The sequence below is a fragment of the Euprymna scolopes genome, chromosome 20 (genome assembly GCF_053919585.1).
Source record: "Euprymna scolopes isolate OS-2025 chromosome 20, ASM5391958v1, whole genome shotgun sequence".
NCBI lineage: Eukaryota > Metazoa > Mollusca > Cephalopoda > Sepiida > Sepiolidae > Euprymna > Euprymna scolopes.
The window spans coordinates 16,318,814-16,331,599 of NC_136501.1; the positions used below are offsets into that span (position 1 = coordinate 16,318,814).

At 34.2% G+C, this 12,786-nt stretch overlaps 1 protein-coding gene across 7 annotated transcripts in view; it reads right to left on the reverse strand.

The window, feature by feature from the left end:
• Window positions 1-12,786, reverse strand: part of LOC145241334 (dystrophin-like) — a 1,936,823-nt gene that overhangs the window by 907,622 nt on the left and 1,016,415 nt on the right. The gene's annotated exons all lie outside the window — the stretch shown is intronic.

Consider the following 12,786-nt stretch of genomic DNA (forward strand, 5'->3'; position numbering starts at 1 on the left):
CATGGATCTAACTTAATAACTTGATTTGAGCCCAAAACAATAAATTTTAAGGGGTCATAATAGGGGTCAAAGTTTTTTAAAAAATTGACCGCTTTTTTTTTTTTTTTTTTGTTGCTCAACATACACCTCCAAACACCCGGGCAACGCCGGGAACCCATGCTAGTATATATATATATATATTACAAAATATAAATGATAGATGTATCGAGACACAGCCATGGGTATGTTTGATCCTGCAGAACGGTGGTTCATTAAAATTGTGGGGTCTGTGTTCGCGCTTGGTCCACAAAGTATGGAAATAAAAAATTTAAAAATTAAAAAAAAAACGTTTACAAGTGTTTTTGATATAGATGTACATAAGAATACTTTGATAAGTATGTTTTAACTTAAATAGGGGTGGTATAATAAAATTGTGGGGTCTGCGTTCGCGCCTGGCCTCCATAGAATGGAAATAGGCACAAACTTTAATAAAGACTTTTCATATCTATCTGTGTAAGTATACTTTAATAATTATGTTTCAGTTTGAAGAAATATGGTATAATAAAATTATGGGGTGTTCGTTTGCGCCTGACCTCCATGGAATGAAAATATGTCACAAAGTTTAACAAGGTTATTTAATATAGATCCACAGAATATTGCGATAAGTGTTTCAGTGTGAACAGGTATGGTATAATAAATTATGGGGTTTATCTATTTTATTTTTACTTTCATCATATTTTGCTTTGATTTTTTATACCCCCAAATTTAAACCTAATTTACGACCCTTCCTTTTCATAACCTACCATACTTTCATAAATCAGAGTCCATTTTCTGTAGGCTGTTTTTGAACCCAGTCAACGACAGGTACTTTTGCTAGTATATATATATAGATAGATAGATAATTTTTGTTTTTGTTTTTGCGATACGTTTTGAATGAATTCAATTATATACGAAAGTGCATTTTTACCTAAATGCGACTTGGAAATAATTTTCCCTTTAACCAATTTGGTACCCCCACATGGAGAGTGGTATATATATATATATATATATATATATATATATATATATATATATATATATATATATATATTTTTAAAATATAATTATCCACTGACACGTGTTTCATCGTCTACAACTCATTAGAGTGGCTGAATCTAGCGAGATTCGAAATCGGGACCCTAGGGTAATGAGCCTGACCTCTTTACCCGCTGTCCATCTCGCGGATATAGATAGATAGATATTAATGAAGATGGATATATATTAGAAAAGATGAGAATATGTATGCGTGTGTATAGGTAGAACAAAAAGAAATAGTGTTCTGAAGACAGAACACGAGAACAACACGCAACTAATTACATAGCTAATGTAAGGTGGAGTATGTGAATTAAAACTAGTAGTTTTGAATAAAACTACATAATCAGCTCAATAGAAAAGAGTTAGATCCTCTGGGGCTAGATTAAATGGGAGGTAAATGAAATTAATTAAAATTAATTAAAAGAAATCAAGACAAATACAAGGGATAGTGTACGGTCGTTTCGCAGACGATATCGAGTTTATTAAAATATAGCCTCCTCATCAGCACAAAAGATGAGAACATGAAAACAAAAATAACGTGAAAGGGATGCTTATTATTCTAAAGCAGGTGTTCCCAACCAGTGGGTCGCGACCCCCCCCCCGGAGGTCACAACACCTTAGCAAGGGCGAGTGTAGCCTTGAGATACCATTTTTTTTTTTTTATTATTATTATTATTTCATCAATTACATTTTTCAAGCTCTTATATATATTTTTTTGTTGAAATGCAAAGCAAAACGTGAACTGCGTTAGTTCAATGATATTAGGTGATATGCAACATGATGGGTTGGATAGCTTTTCACACCTATATGATAATATTAGTTTAAGAAATATATGTTCTTTTTGTGAAGTTATGTTGGGCCAACGTACTTTAATAATTTGGTAATAAATAATTATAGAATTAAAAAATAGTTTTAAATGTTTAAGAGAAAATAAAAAAGAAAATTAAGCTGTTGAGATTAAGCCCTACATCGTGGAGTCACGTGAGTTTACACATTTTAAGTAAGAGGTCACGGATGCTGAAAAGGTTACGAATCTGTTCTAGATAGTGCATTAACAAAGAAAATTTTTTTTTGTTACATCTCATCAGATATGTTTGAAAAAAAAAATACAAAGTTTGTACGTATCTTGGCACATTTTCATTCTGTTAAAACTACATTGGGCAGCGATTACCACCCTCTCGTGTTTTTAACAGGTATTTTATTTTATTTTAACTTTGTATTTTTTTTTTTTTCAAACATATCTAATGAGATGTAACTATGAAAATTATTAAATGATATAAAATTTTAAATTGTCTGGTTTATGTCGAAACAATTGTAATATCCGAAAAAATACAAATATGAAGTTATTCCTTCTTGCTGTTTTTGGTTTTTGCTAGTATATATATATATATATATATATATATATATTGTTTAACAGATTTTTAATGTATTAAACCCTTGGAATATCCTCTTCTTTATATATATATATATATATATATATATATATATATATATATATATATACACACACACACACACTAGCAGGCCACCCAACGTTGCGTTGTCCTAATTGATTATTATATTGTACCCAACATATAATAGTGATATCAAAAGTAAAAAAGAAAAGAAAATTAAATTAATGGAACAAGAGCATGCTTCCCCTGTGGATTAAATAAGGAGTTCCATTCAAAATTCTGTGCAGATTTCAGAGTTCGACAGAAATAAAGCTTCCCCAAGTTCGACAAGATACGCCTGAAGAAGTGGCCGAAACCTTGTAAAAATGTCACAAGATGAGAACGGTAGTCTGAAGAATCCAAACAATCCAAATAATCAATACTTATCTCTAAAATTCAAAAACGTAAGCATTTGGTAAAACCACAATAATCAAATTCTATAAAATGCAACGAATTATGAAAGTGTTAAATAATATTTTCCTTCCTTGTGTAATGATCATTGGCATGTTAAGCAAGTTGTTGGCGGTCCCATTCTTTCATTTCCGGTGGCCATCTTCTGTTTATATACACTGTTGGCGCCTGTCTGGAATTCCCGTAATTTGAATATGTGAAAAATCTTCATTAGCCGAGACGAAAACTCAAGCAGTTTTTAAACCCTGACAAAATTTGCTGATGTAACGAAGTCAAATTCTACCTGAACTAATTAGCAACTTATTTCACTATTACATCACGTGTCAGCTAAAAAAAAAAAAAAAAAAAAAAAAAAAAAAAAAAAAAAAAAAAAAAAAAAAAAAAGGCTAATTCCTGATACACGGTTAAAATGACCGAGTGTCGTATTTTTAATTTTAATTTTTAATTAAATTAAAATCTCTGAATAAAACAACAGAAAAGTCCTGTCATTCTTTGCTAACTTTTTTGGTCCCCCCCCCCCGACAAAAGGAGGGTGGACCTGTAAATTCACCCTTGTCCGTTAGTCCGTTCGTCTGTCCGCACTTTTCTCAATAACTACGCCTTGGAATTTTTTGAAATCTTGCACAAACATTAAATATGATATGAGTAAAAAAGCAACAGAACGAATTTTCCGGGAAAACTCCGGTTCCCATCTCCCCAAGGGGGTGCCTTTTGGGTTAAAATAGCTAAAATTGACACTTTTGTGCTATTAAAAAAAATTGATGCCTTGGATTTTTATAAAACTTTCTAAAAAGTTGTAACTAACTGATTTCTATATAATTTTGTTTGTCTATACTTCGTGATAACTCTTGGGTGTGCCCCAGGGGCTCTTTTAGGGCTAATAAAAACACTTCATTTTTGGGACTATTTTACTATATTTGTCCAAAATTTTCTGTGTATGTCTATTTAGTAGTTTTGTATGGTACAGAACTCAAATTTAAATATGTTAAGGCCTAAAACTGCACCGTTAGTTCATTTTCACCAGGATTTGACGTCTCCTGGGGACTTTTGGACCATGCATACTTCACTTATTTGTTGTTTTTTTTGTTAATTAAATTAAAATCTCTGAATAAAAACCAATAACAGAAACATCCTGTCACTCTTTGCTAACTTTTTAAAATAAGATTTTTTTTTACTTCGTTTTAGTTTTTCTTTATTTTATTGTTGATTTCAATAAATAATCCAAATAATTAACAAAGAAATCCAATGTTATCAAAGTTACATATAAGCGAGAAATGAAGAATGCAAGAGGAAACGCACCATCAGAAAAGACAGAGCAGACAGCATCTCTGCTACGGAATCATCCCACGAGTGTCCAACATGCAAGAAATCTATATATTTGAGATGAGTAATTTGTATGTTGATATATTTGCCTGAAGAAGGCCAGAGGATGAGTTGGCCGAAACGTGGTTAACGGGATAGGAATACCGAGTCTTATAACTGTATCCCCAGTAATTACTGCCTTTCATAGTCATTCCTATACCGTCGCGGTTAATTAGCTGAAGAAGGCCAGAGGATGAGTTGGCCGAAACATGATGAAACAACAACAACTATGAAGATGAGGATAACAGTCCACAAAAAAGTAAATAAATACATGCGGGGGGGGGGATACTTTAGAACTCGAATCAGTCTAACAAGCCATCTCCCCTGAACCCACAGAACAATTGTATGATCACGGTTATCTTTGCAAGTGATGGACGGAAATCACCATTCTAAGGTATCCTGATTCAGAAAGTGTCCCTTTTCCTCTTGAATCCATTCTCATCATTCGCTTGCCATGTTTTTATTACTCTTCCTTCTGCTACATCTAATAAACAAAACACTTCCAGCCATTCTTTTAATGTGACCGTCCCATCAAAGTCTCCTATACTGCCGAAATTTAATCTTCTTTTGAGATTGTTATACCGGCCTTCCTTGAAAAGATGAATTTACACCGATTAGCACTATAAATAGCGCTAGTAATTCCAACACCGGTGAGAGAGATGCGACTGCACTTCAACTGCTAGCCAAGTGCCCAGCAGATATACACGCTTTCCTATCTTTGTACATTATTGTTAATAAACTTGCTCCTTAACCGAACTTCGACTTGACTGTTCTTATTTTCACTGTTGTTCCACGACAAAATAGAGATCCATGAAAATATTTTTTTATAAAATAAAGGATTAACAATTTCCTCACGTTTTTTCTTTCATGTGGAATGATAGAATATTTTTGGCACTTCTGCATGTCAGTAACATATTAGCAACAGAGACGAGTTATCGACCCCTGTTCTTCGAAAGGGAACTGGCGTCTAGCGGCCATTATGTGACATTCAAATATAAACAAGCGTTTAGGATAACGCAAAAATAAATAATAACAAAATAAATGACACAAAAAAATGAAAATCGAAACATTTATTGTATAAAAAATGTATCAAAATATAATTTTAATGTATTAGTATAATTTCTTTTCAATGAGTTATTCATAACTGAAAATAAAATAATAAATATGTTAAAAATACAAAACATTTATAGATTGTTTTTAAATTTTTTTTTTTTTACACTAAAGTTGTATAAAAATTACAGGAAGATTGTATAAAAATGTAGCAAATATATCATTTTAGTTTGGAGCCATTTTTAGAACAGGAAGAGTTATCAACCCTTGTTATTTGGCTTACAAGTGACATCTTTCGGCCGTTCTTGAAACTAAAATACATACATTCGCCTCAGGTCACTGACATGCAGAAGTGCCCAATTTTTTTTACCTGTGAATCGTCCAAAGAAAATATTTATTAAAAATTTGCCCGTTTTATTGTATTACTAGCAGGCCGCCCGGCGTTGCCCGGTCGTAAAATATGCATAAATATTGTATTTTTTATTAATTTGATTTCTTATTTGCTATAAACAGGAATACGGTAAATATTGAATGTAACGTTAAGTTCCTTTTTAAAAAATGAAGCAAAAAGAATGGAAAAAAACTGAGATACGTGTATGCAAGTATCATGTTTTTTTCTAAACAGACCATTCCTTGTAAGTCAAGTACGATAACCATTAGGCCAGCATGACACGTTCTTTAAAAAGTGTTTTCAAACCTACTTATTCTTAACATAAGTAATCCGTCATGTGAACACTTCATACATGCTCATTTGTGAAACAGTTGAGAAACAGATAAAAATCTGATGACTCCCCTCTCGCCCAACGTACCAATTTTTCAATTTTGATCCCCTTAGCAGCCCGTTTTTCCGGATGAAAACCAACTGAAAAGGTTTTCCATATGTCTGAATATCTTACATAACAAATCTCAGGTCTGTAGATCAAAAATTCGTTTAGTATATAGGTTGAAAAGTGTCCTCACACACACATACACACATACATTCTCACTTTTATAGATATATAGATTATTCGAAGTTTAATGGTCCCAGGAATCACTCCCAACCCTTGGCAAAGTCGGGTACTCCCACTAGTATTTGTAAATATAAATTTATATTATGATATGTGATACAAGCAGCTGTATAAAAAATATATAATATCCGGCTCAGTGATCAAATATAAAAACAAAGCAGTCAAAAATGTACCAACAGGTGAGATAGATGGTTCAGCTGAAACGTTCAACATAAACTGCATTACTGACTAGGGAGGGGAGGGGAGGAGGCTTTGATATAAGGCTTGACAAGTGAAACTTTATGTCATCATGACATGCAAGGAAACGAAAAACGAAGACCAAGTGAGATAAAGGACGATGTGTCACCTCAAGCAGAATGTTCTTTTTTTTATATAGCTTTTCATGAAAAAAGAATAGGATCAAATAAGCTTAAGGCACTCTAGAATTGAACGGCGATGAATAAGGCAGTTTTTGCCATAACACTACTCTTATATATATATATATATATATATATATATATATATATATATATATATATAATTGAACGCGTCTGTGTGTGTGTCTGTCTGTCTGTCTGTGTGTCTGTGTACATTTTCCTTCGCAATAACTCTGTTAATTTTCAGTCTGCAGACTCGAAATTTGATATTTGGGAAAATCTGTGTTCGGTATCAGACTGAAATTTGGCGATTAAATTTTAAGGCGTCATAATAGGGGTGAAAGTTTAAAAAATTGACCGTTTTTTTTTGGGGGGGGGGTTGCTCAGCATACACTTCCAAACACCCGGGCAACGCCGGGCACCCATGCTAGTATATACATAAAAGTGAACGTGCCTGTCTGTCTGTCTGTGTCTGTGTACACTTCCCTATGCAATAACTCTGTCAATTTTAAGTCTACAGACTCGAAATTTGATATACAGTGTACTGAGATTTGGAAAAATCTTTGTAATCCCTTTTCAGCCAGAAATTTGGCTGTTAAGTAGTCAAAGTTCAACGATTTAATCTTTGAGAACTCTACGAAACTCCTCAGCCAATTTTGGATATAAACACTTAAAATTTTAGATATAGGTTCATTGGACATGGATCTAATTTACTAACGTGATTTGAGTCCAGAACTATATATGTTAAGGGGTCATAATAGGGGTCAAATAAAAAAAATTGACCGCTTTTTTTTTTTTTGCTCAAAATACACCTCCAAACACCCGGGCAATGCCGGGCTGAAACGCTAGTATATATATATAAGAGAGAGAAAGAGAGAGAGGCTCCTTCAGTCTTTGACAGACTATGGATACCCACCAATTGAAGTGAAATTTTTGTGGCAGGAGATGCGCAATGCAATGTCCAACCACTTTGTTAAATACCAGTGGCAAGTGGAGTGTATGTTCAGGAAAACTGGAAACAAATGCCAAGATAAGCGGAGAGCACATACTGCACCTAGAATTCCCAAATGGTCACTCATCCGGTACTAACCAGGTTCAACGTTGCTTAACTGCGGTGATCTGACGAGAACCAATGTGTCAACGCGATTATGCCGTATATATCTTATTTATAATATTCCAAATTTTATTATGCTTATATAATTGAGAATTCGGTAATCGTTCATATACCAATAAATTTTAAGTCGGTATAAAGTGACTTAATTTGTAAGCTTCAAAATTACCATTTTTTTGTAATCGAGCATTCATATATTGTTTTAACAAAATCAAGACAACAAAGATTGGAGATATATATATAAATCCAATCTTTGTTGTCTTGATTTTGTTAAAACTATAACTTAGGTTGACCATTTGGGAAGTGATATACAAATCAGCATTAGCGACTGAAATGATGCTCTTTGTGTAAACAAATTGAGCTTAGATACTTTGGACAATGTCAAAACATTGTTAATTCACTGTCCGCATAACAGCAACCATATAGCGCAATGGTTAGAAACTCCAACTGTCATTTGGGCAATTGGGTTTCGATTCTGGCTTGAGGTAGTTGCTTGTCTAGCCGCACTGATGAGCTGTGAAACAGCGAAACAGTACTGTATGTGAATGACTATATATATATATATATATATATATATATATATATATAATTTGTGGTTGTTATTTTCCAGAGGTAAAGTAACCAGTGAAGTATAATGAGGTTAATACAAGAGTGCTCAATACCAAAGTAGAGCAGGATATACTTTTAATTTGTTTTTACATAAGCAGTAATGTGTTGCTACACAGTCATGAGCATGTTTCGGTCTTCTAGTATTTAGTAGCTGATCTGATTTGTTACTGATTCCTTTAATGTAAGCGTGAATGCCTGAAGAGGTTTCTCGTTACTAAATACTAGAAGACCGAAACATGCTCATGACTGTGTAGCAACACATTACTGCTTATGTAAAAACAAATTAAGAGTATATATGTGCATGTGTGTGTACATATATATATATATATATATATATATATATATATATATATATATATACAGTACTGTTTCATTGTATCAAAACTCATCAGTGCGGCTAGACTAGTATCTTTCCCTAGCCAAGGATTAAACCTACAACCATTACGTTGATAGTTGGTAAGTTCTAACCTCTGGCCCATAGGATCGGTGCCCGCAAATGACCACATCAAATTTACTAAACACTTGCCCACCATGTTTACAATGCTCGAGTTATATAATATATATATATATATATATATATATATAATGAATCAATGACAAAAGTCTATATTCCAAATTTTATGATGTTGACCATCTTACAATTTATTCCTTTAATTCAATTGACATTTACAATTCGTGACATTACCTGTTTCGTAGCACAAAATCACTCAATGTACCAATCAAGTTCAAAATGGCGTAACGTAAGTATTTGCAGCTTCTCTTCCAATTTTTGGATTTTTTAATGATGCCCAAACGCATTCTATTTCCTTTTGATGGATTGGTTGTTGCTATTTCTTCTGATGAGTTAAGGGCAAAATAGATTCATTGATTGATATGATAATTAAGTGATTGATTTTGTGCTATGAAACAGATACTGTCAAGAATTGTAAATGTCAACTGAATTAAAGAAATAAATTCTAAGATGGTCAACATCAGGAAATTTGGAATATAGACTGTTGTCATTCATTCACTAAATTGCTCTATAATTACATTGAGCTTCTTAAATAAGGATTGGTATATATAACAAGGAAATATAAGTGAATAAAGAATGTTTCCACAGAAATATATATATAACTACTTCATTTAATCACATAAATTAATATACAAAAGTATAAATTTATGAGTAAACTTTAAATATTTACTTCAACAGTGCTCAATACGTAGGTAGAGCTAGGTAGTAAGTTATAAAATATATATGCCGATTAAACTACACAGAATATTCCGCATTTCATCCACACTAGGATTCATCAGGCTTATGAAACGCGGAATATTCTGTGTAGCTTAATTGCCATATATATTTTATAACTTACTATATATATATATGTGTGTGGGGGTGTAGGGGTGTTTGTGTATGTATGCATATATAAATGTTTCATTGAACAGTAGGGATAATTCCTGTGTGTTTCTCTTGCGATCTGCTTTTTCCATTGGGCGGGCCAATGTTCGAACGTTCTGTTTGGTTGTAAAAATAAATTTGCAATAGTTGTAAACATTTTCGACTTCCATGAGTCGTTTTCAGACGAGTGATGAATTAAAAATTGCGTTTAGTGAATTTATTAAAAAAGTGAATTAAAATCATTAAAAGCATGCCCTCCCCCTCATACTGAGCCTGATTGATGGTCGGTTTGTTTATGTGAATGAGTAGGGCTTCCATGATTGGGAGGCACAGGTTATAATGTGAGACGGCTAAAATTGCAGTGTTTTTATTAATATGTTTCTAAATTCATTTTGGAGGGTTTCGTGTGCTACAAGATCTTCGTAGATGGAGCTGTTAGGGGAAGACCGATGACATGTAAGCCGGCAATATATATATATATATATATATATATATATATTAGAATAATGCACAATCACCTTAACACACTGGTTCTCGTCAAATCACCGAAGTTAAGCAACATTGAGCCTGGCCAGTACCAGATGGGTGACCATTTGGGAAAGCTAGACGCTGTATGTACTGAACCGAGTTGTAGAAACTTCCAGGTTGGTATCTGGGGGCGCATTAATTTAAGACATGTATCTAGATGAAAACTTAGACGTAAAAACCTGCGGTTTACTGTGTTCTCTGTCCTCTGGTAGTTGTCTGCATCGACAAAGGTTAGCAGTAATACCAAAAAGTGTGGATGGTTCTACACATCACAAATCTTAGTTGTTGTGTCGGAATCGCTGGCAGAGTCCATCATATATATTTGCTTCTGGCTTCATTATGATCAAAACAGTACCGCTTATTTATATAAAAAGTTTCATTTACAAAATGTTTTACTAAATAAATATAGTATACAAATATGTTCTTTCAAACTGCTTGGCCTAACGTTCACAGGAAACATCAGTTGGAACAATTATATTGAAAACATTGCCAGGGCCACTGTGAAAAAGGTAGGCTCTCTCTACCGTGCTAGAATACTACTGACACCTGAAAGTATCCTGTACCTCTATAAGGCCACCATTCGCCCATGTATGGAGTATTGTTGTCACATTTGGGCTGGTGCATCTGCTGCTAGTCTCTTGCTCCTAGACAAGGTTCAAAAGAGAGTCGCCAATCTGATAGGCCCTGAACTGGCATCTAAGCTGCATCCTCTGTTCCAGCGACGAAACGTTGCATCCCTCTGCCTGTTCTACAAGTATTTTAATGGTGAATGAGCTGACGAACTGCAGACACTTGTGCTCCCACGACGTAAACACCCTCGACAAACGCGACAGGCAGCTAAATCCCACCCCCACACAGTAGAGATCCCTAGATATAAAAGATCTTTCTACTCTAGTAGTTTCTTCCCCAGAAGCGCTAGACTCTGGAATTCCATTCCAGGTCCCTGCTTCCCTAACTGTACTGACATGCAAAAGTTCAAATGTAACATGAACCGATATCTTGCTGCCCAAATCCCAACATAGTGCCCCAGCAGTTGCTGCCCCTGATAGTAGCCCCCCTACACTAAAGTGGCAATGTGTCTTGTTTGGGGTGAAAATGTAATTAAAAAAAAAAAAAAATGTTTTGTTATATACACATATTTATTAATAAGTCCGCAAACGTTGTTTTATAAACTTTGCAGATATATAACATGAATCAAAATTTATAACATTAAAAAAATTTATAAATTTTTTAAAAAAATTATAAAATAAAAAACCATAAAAATTCTAGGTGCTGTATGTGCTCTCCGCTTATCTCGGCATTGTTTCCAGTCAGTCTTGGGCCTCTCTTTGTCACTGCACCCAAGCATACACACACGCGCGCGCGCGAATATGTATAAACATTTAAAGAAAAAAAAGAAGGCAAGAAGGTAAAAAGAAAAGGGAAAAATAAACTAATCTGCATTTCAACCAATTTCGTCTAGCAGAAAACGCTATCAATAATTTCCCCGACTCTTTATCTGTACCTAAACCTAAACGTAGATTCCGTGAGCAAAGCTTCTTTCTTAGAACTGCACGCCTGTGGAATTGTCTTCCGTTTTCCTGCTTTCCAGCTGACTACAATATGGTTGTCTTCAAGTCTAACGTAAACAAGTTTTTGATGAGCCGTTCAATATAAGTTAACAAATTTACCGAAATTCCATCACCAGCAATTACTACATTGTCCAATTTCTACTGTACACTCTTTAAACCTTATCTTCGAGTGGCCTCTTGGCCTTGATAAGTGGTGATGCCTATATAAAAAAAAAAGTTTGCAATCTATCATACCAAAGAATTTTCGTTGAAAATAAAATTACTTATTATTGGAAGAAAATTTACGATAACAAAACAAAACAACAAATAAACAAAAATTAAGAAATTATTCCCAGAATGAAAGGTTGCAAAAAAGATTTTCGTGTGTATGTGGGGAGGGGGAGGAGGGTCGAATCTGAAATCATCCATGCTTTGTTCAAGCAATCATCAATAACAGAATGAATATTATATCTATTGTTTTGACTCGATACGAGAGTAGAGCTAGATAAGAAGCTATCAAGTTAGTTTAATTGCAATAACCCTTATCCCTGAGTGGCTTCCGGGCCTTGATAAGTGGCGATCACTGTGTAAAAAAAAGTACATTACGTTAGTGTGGAGATTTGATGAAGTGTTTACTTAAGGGGGCGGTTCATTAGGAATTTGTTAACGTTGGACTTGAACACATCCAAGTTGTAGTCCAGTGGGAAGCAGGCAGTAGGAACAGAGTTCCACAGGCGTGCAGTTCTAAGAAAGAAGCTTTGTTCCTGGAATCCGCGTTTTGATTTAGGCACAGATAAAGAGTCGGGGAAATTTTTCACAGTGGATTCAGCTAGACGGGTGTTTTTCGTGAAAGATTGGCGAGGGGGGACCAGAGATTGGAGTTCAGACGAGCACCTACTATGGAAATAACGATAAAGCAAGGATAGGCTCGCAACGTCTCT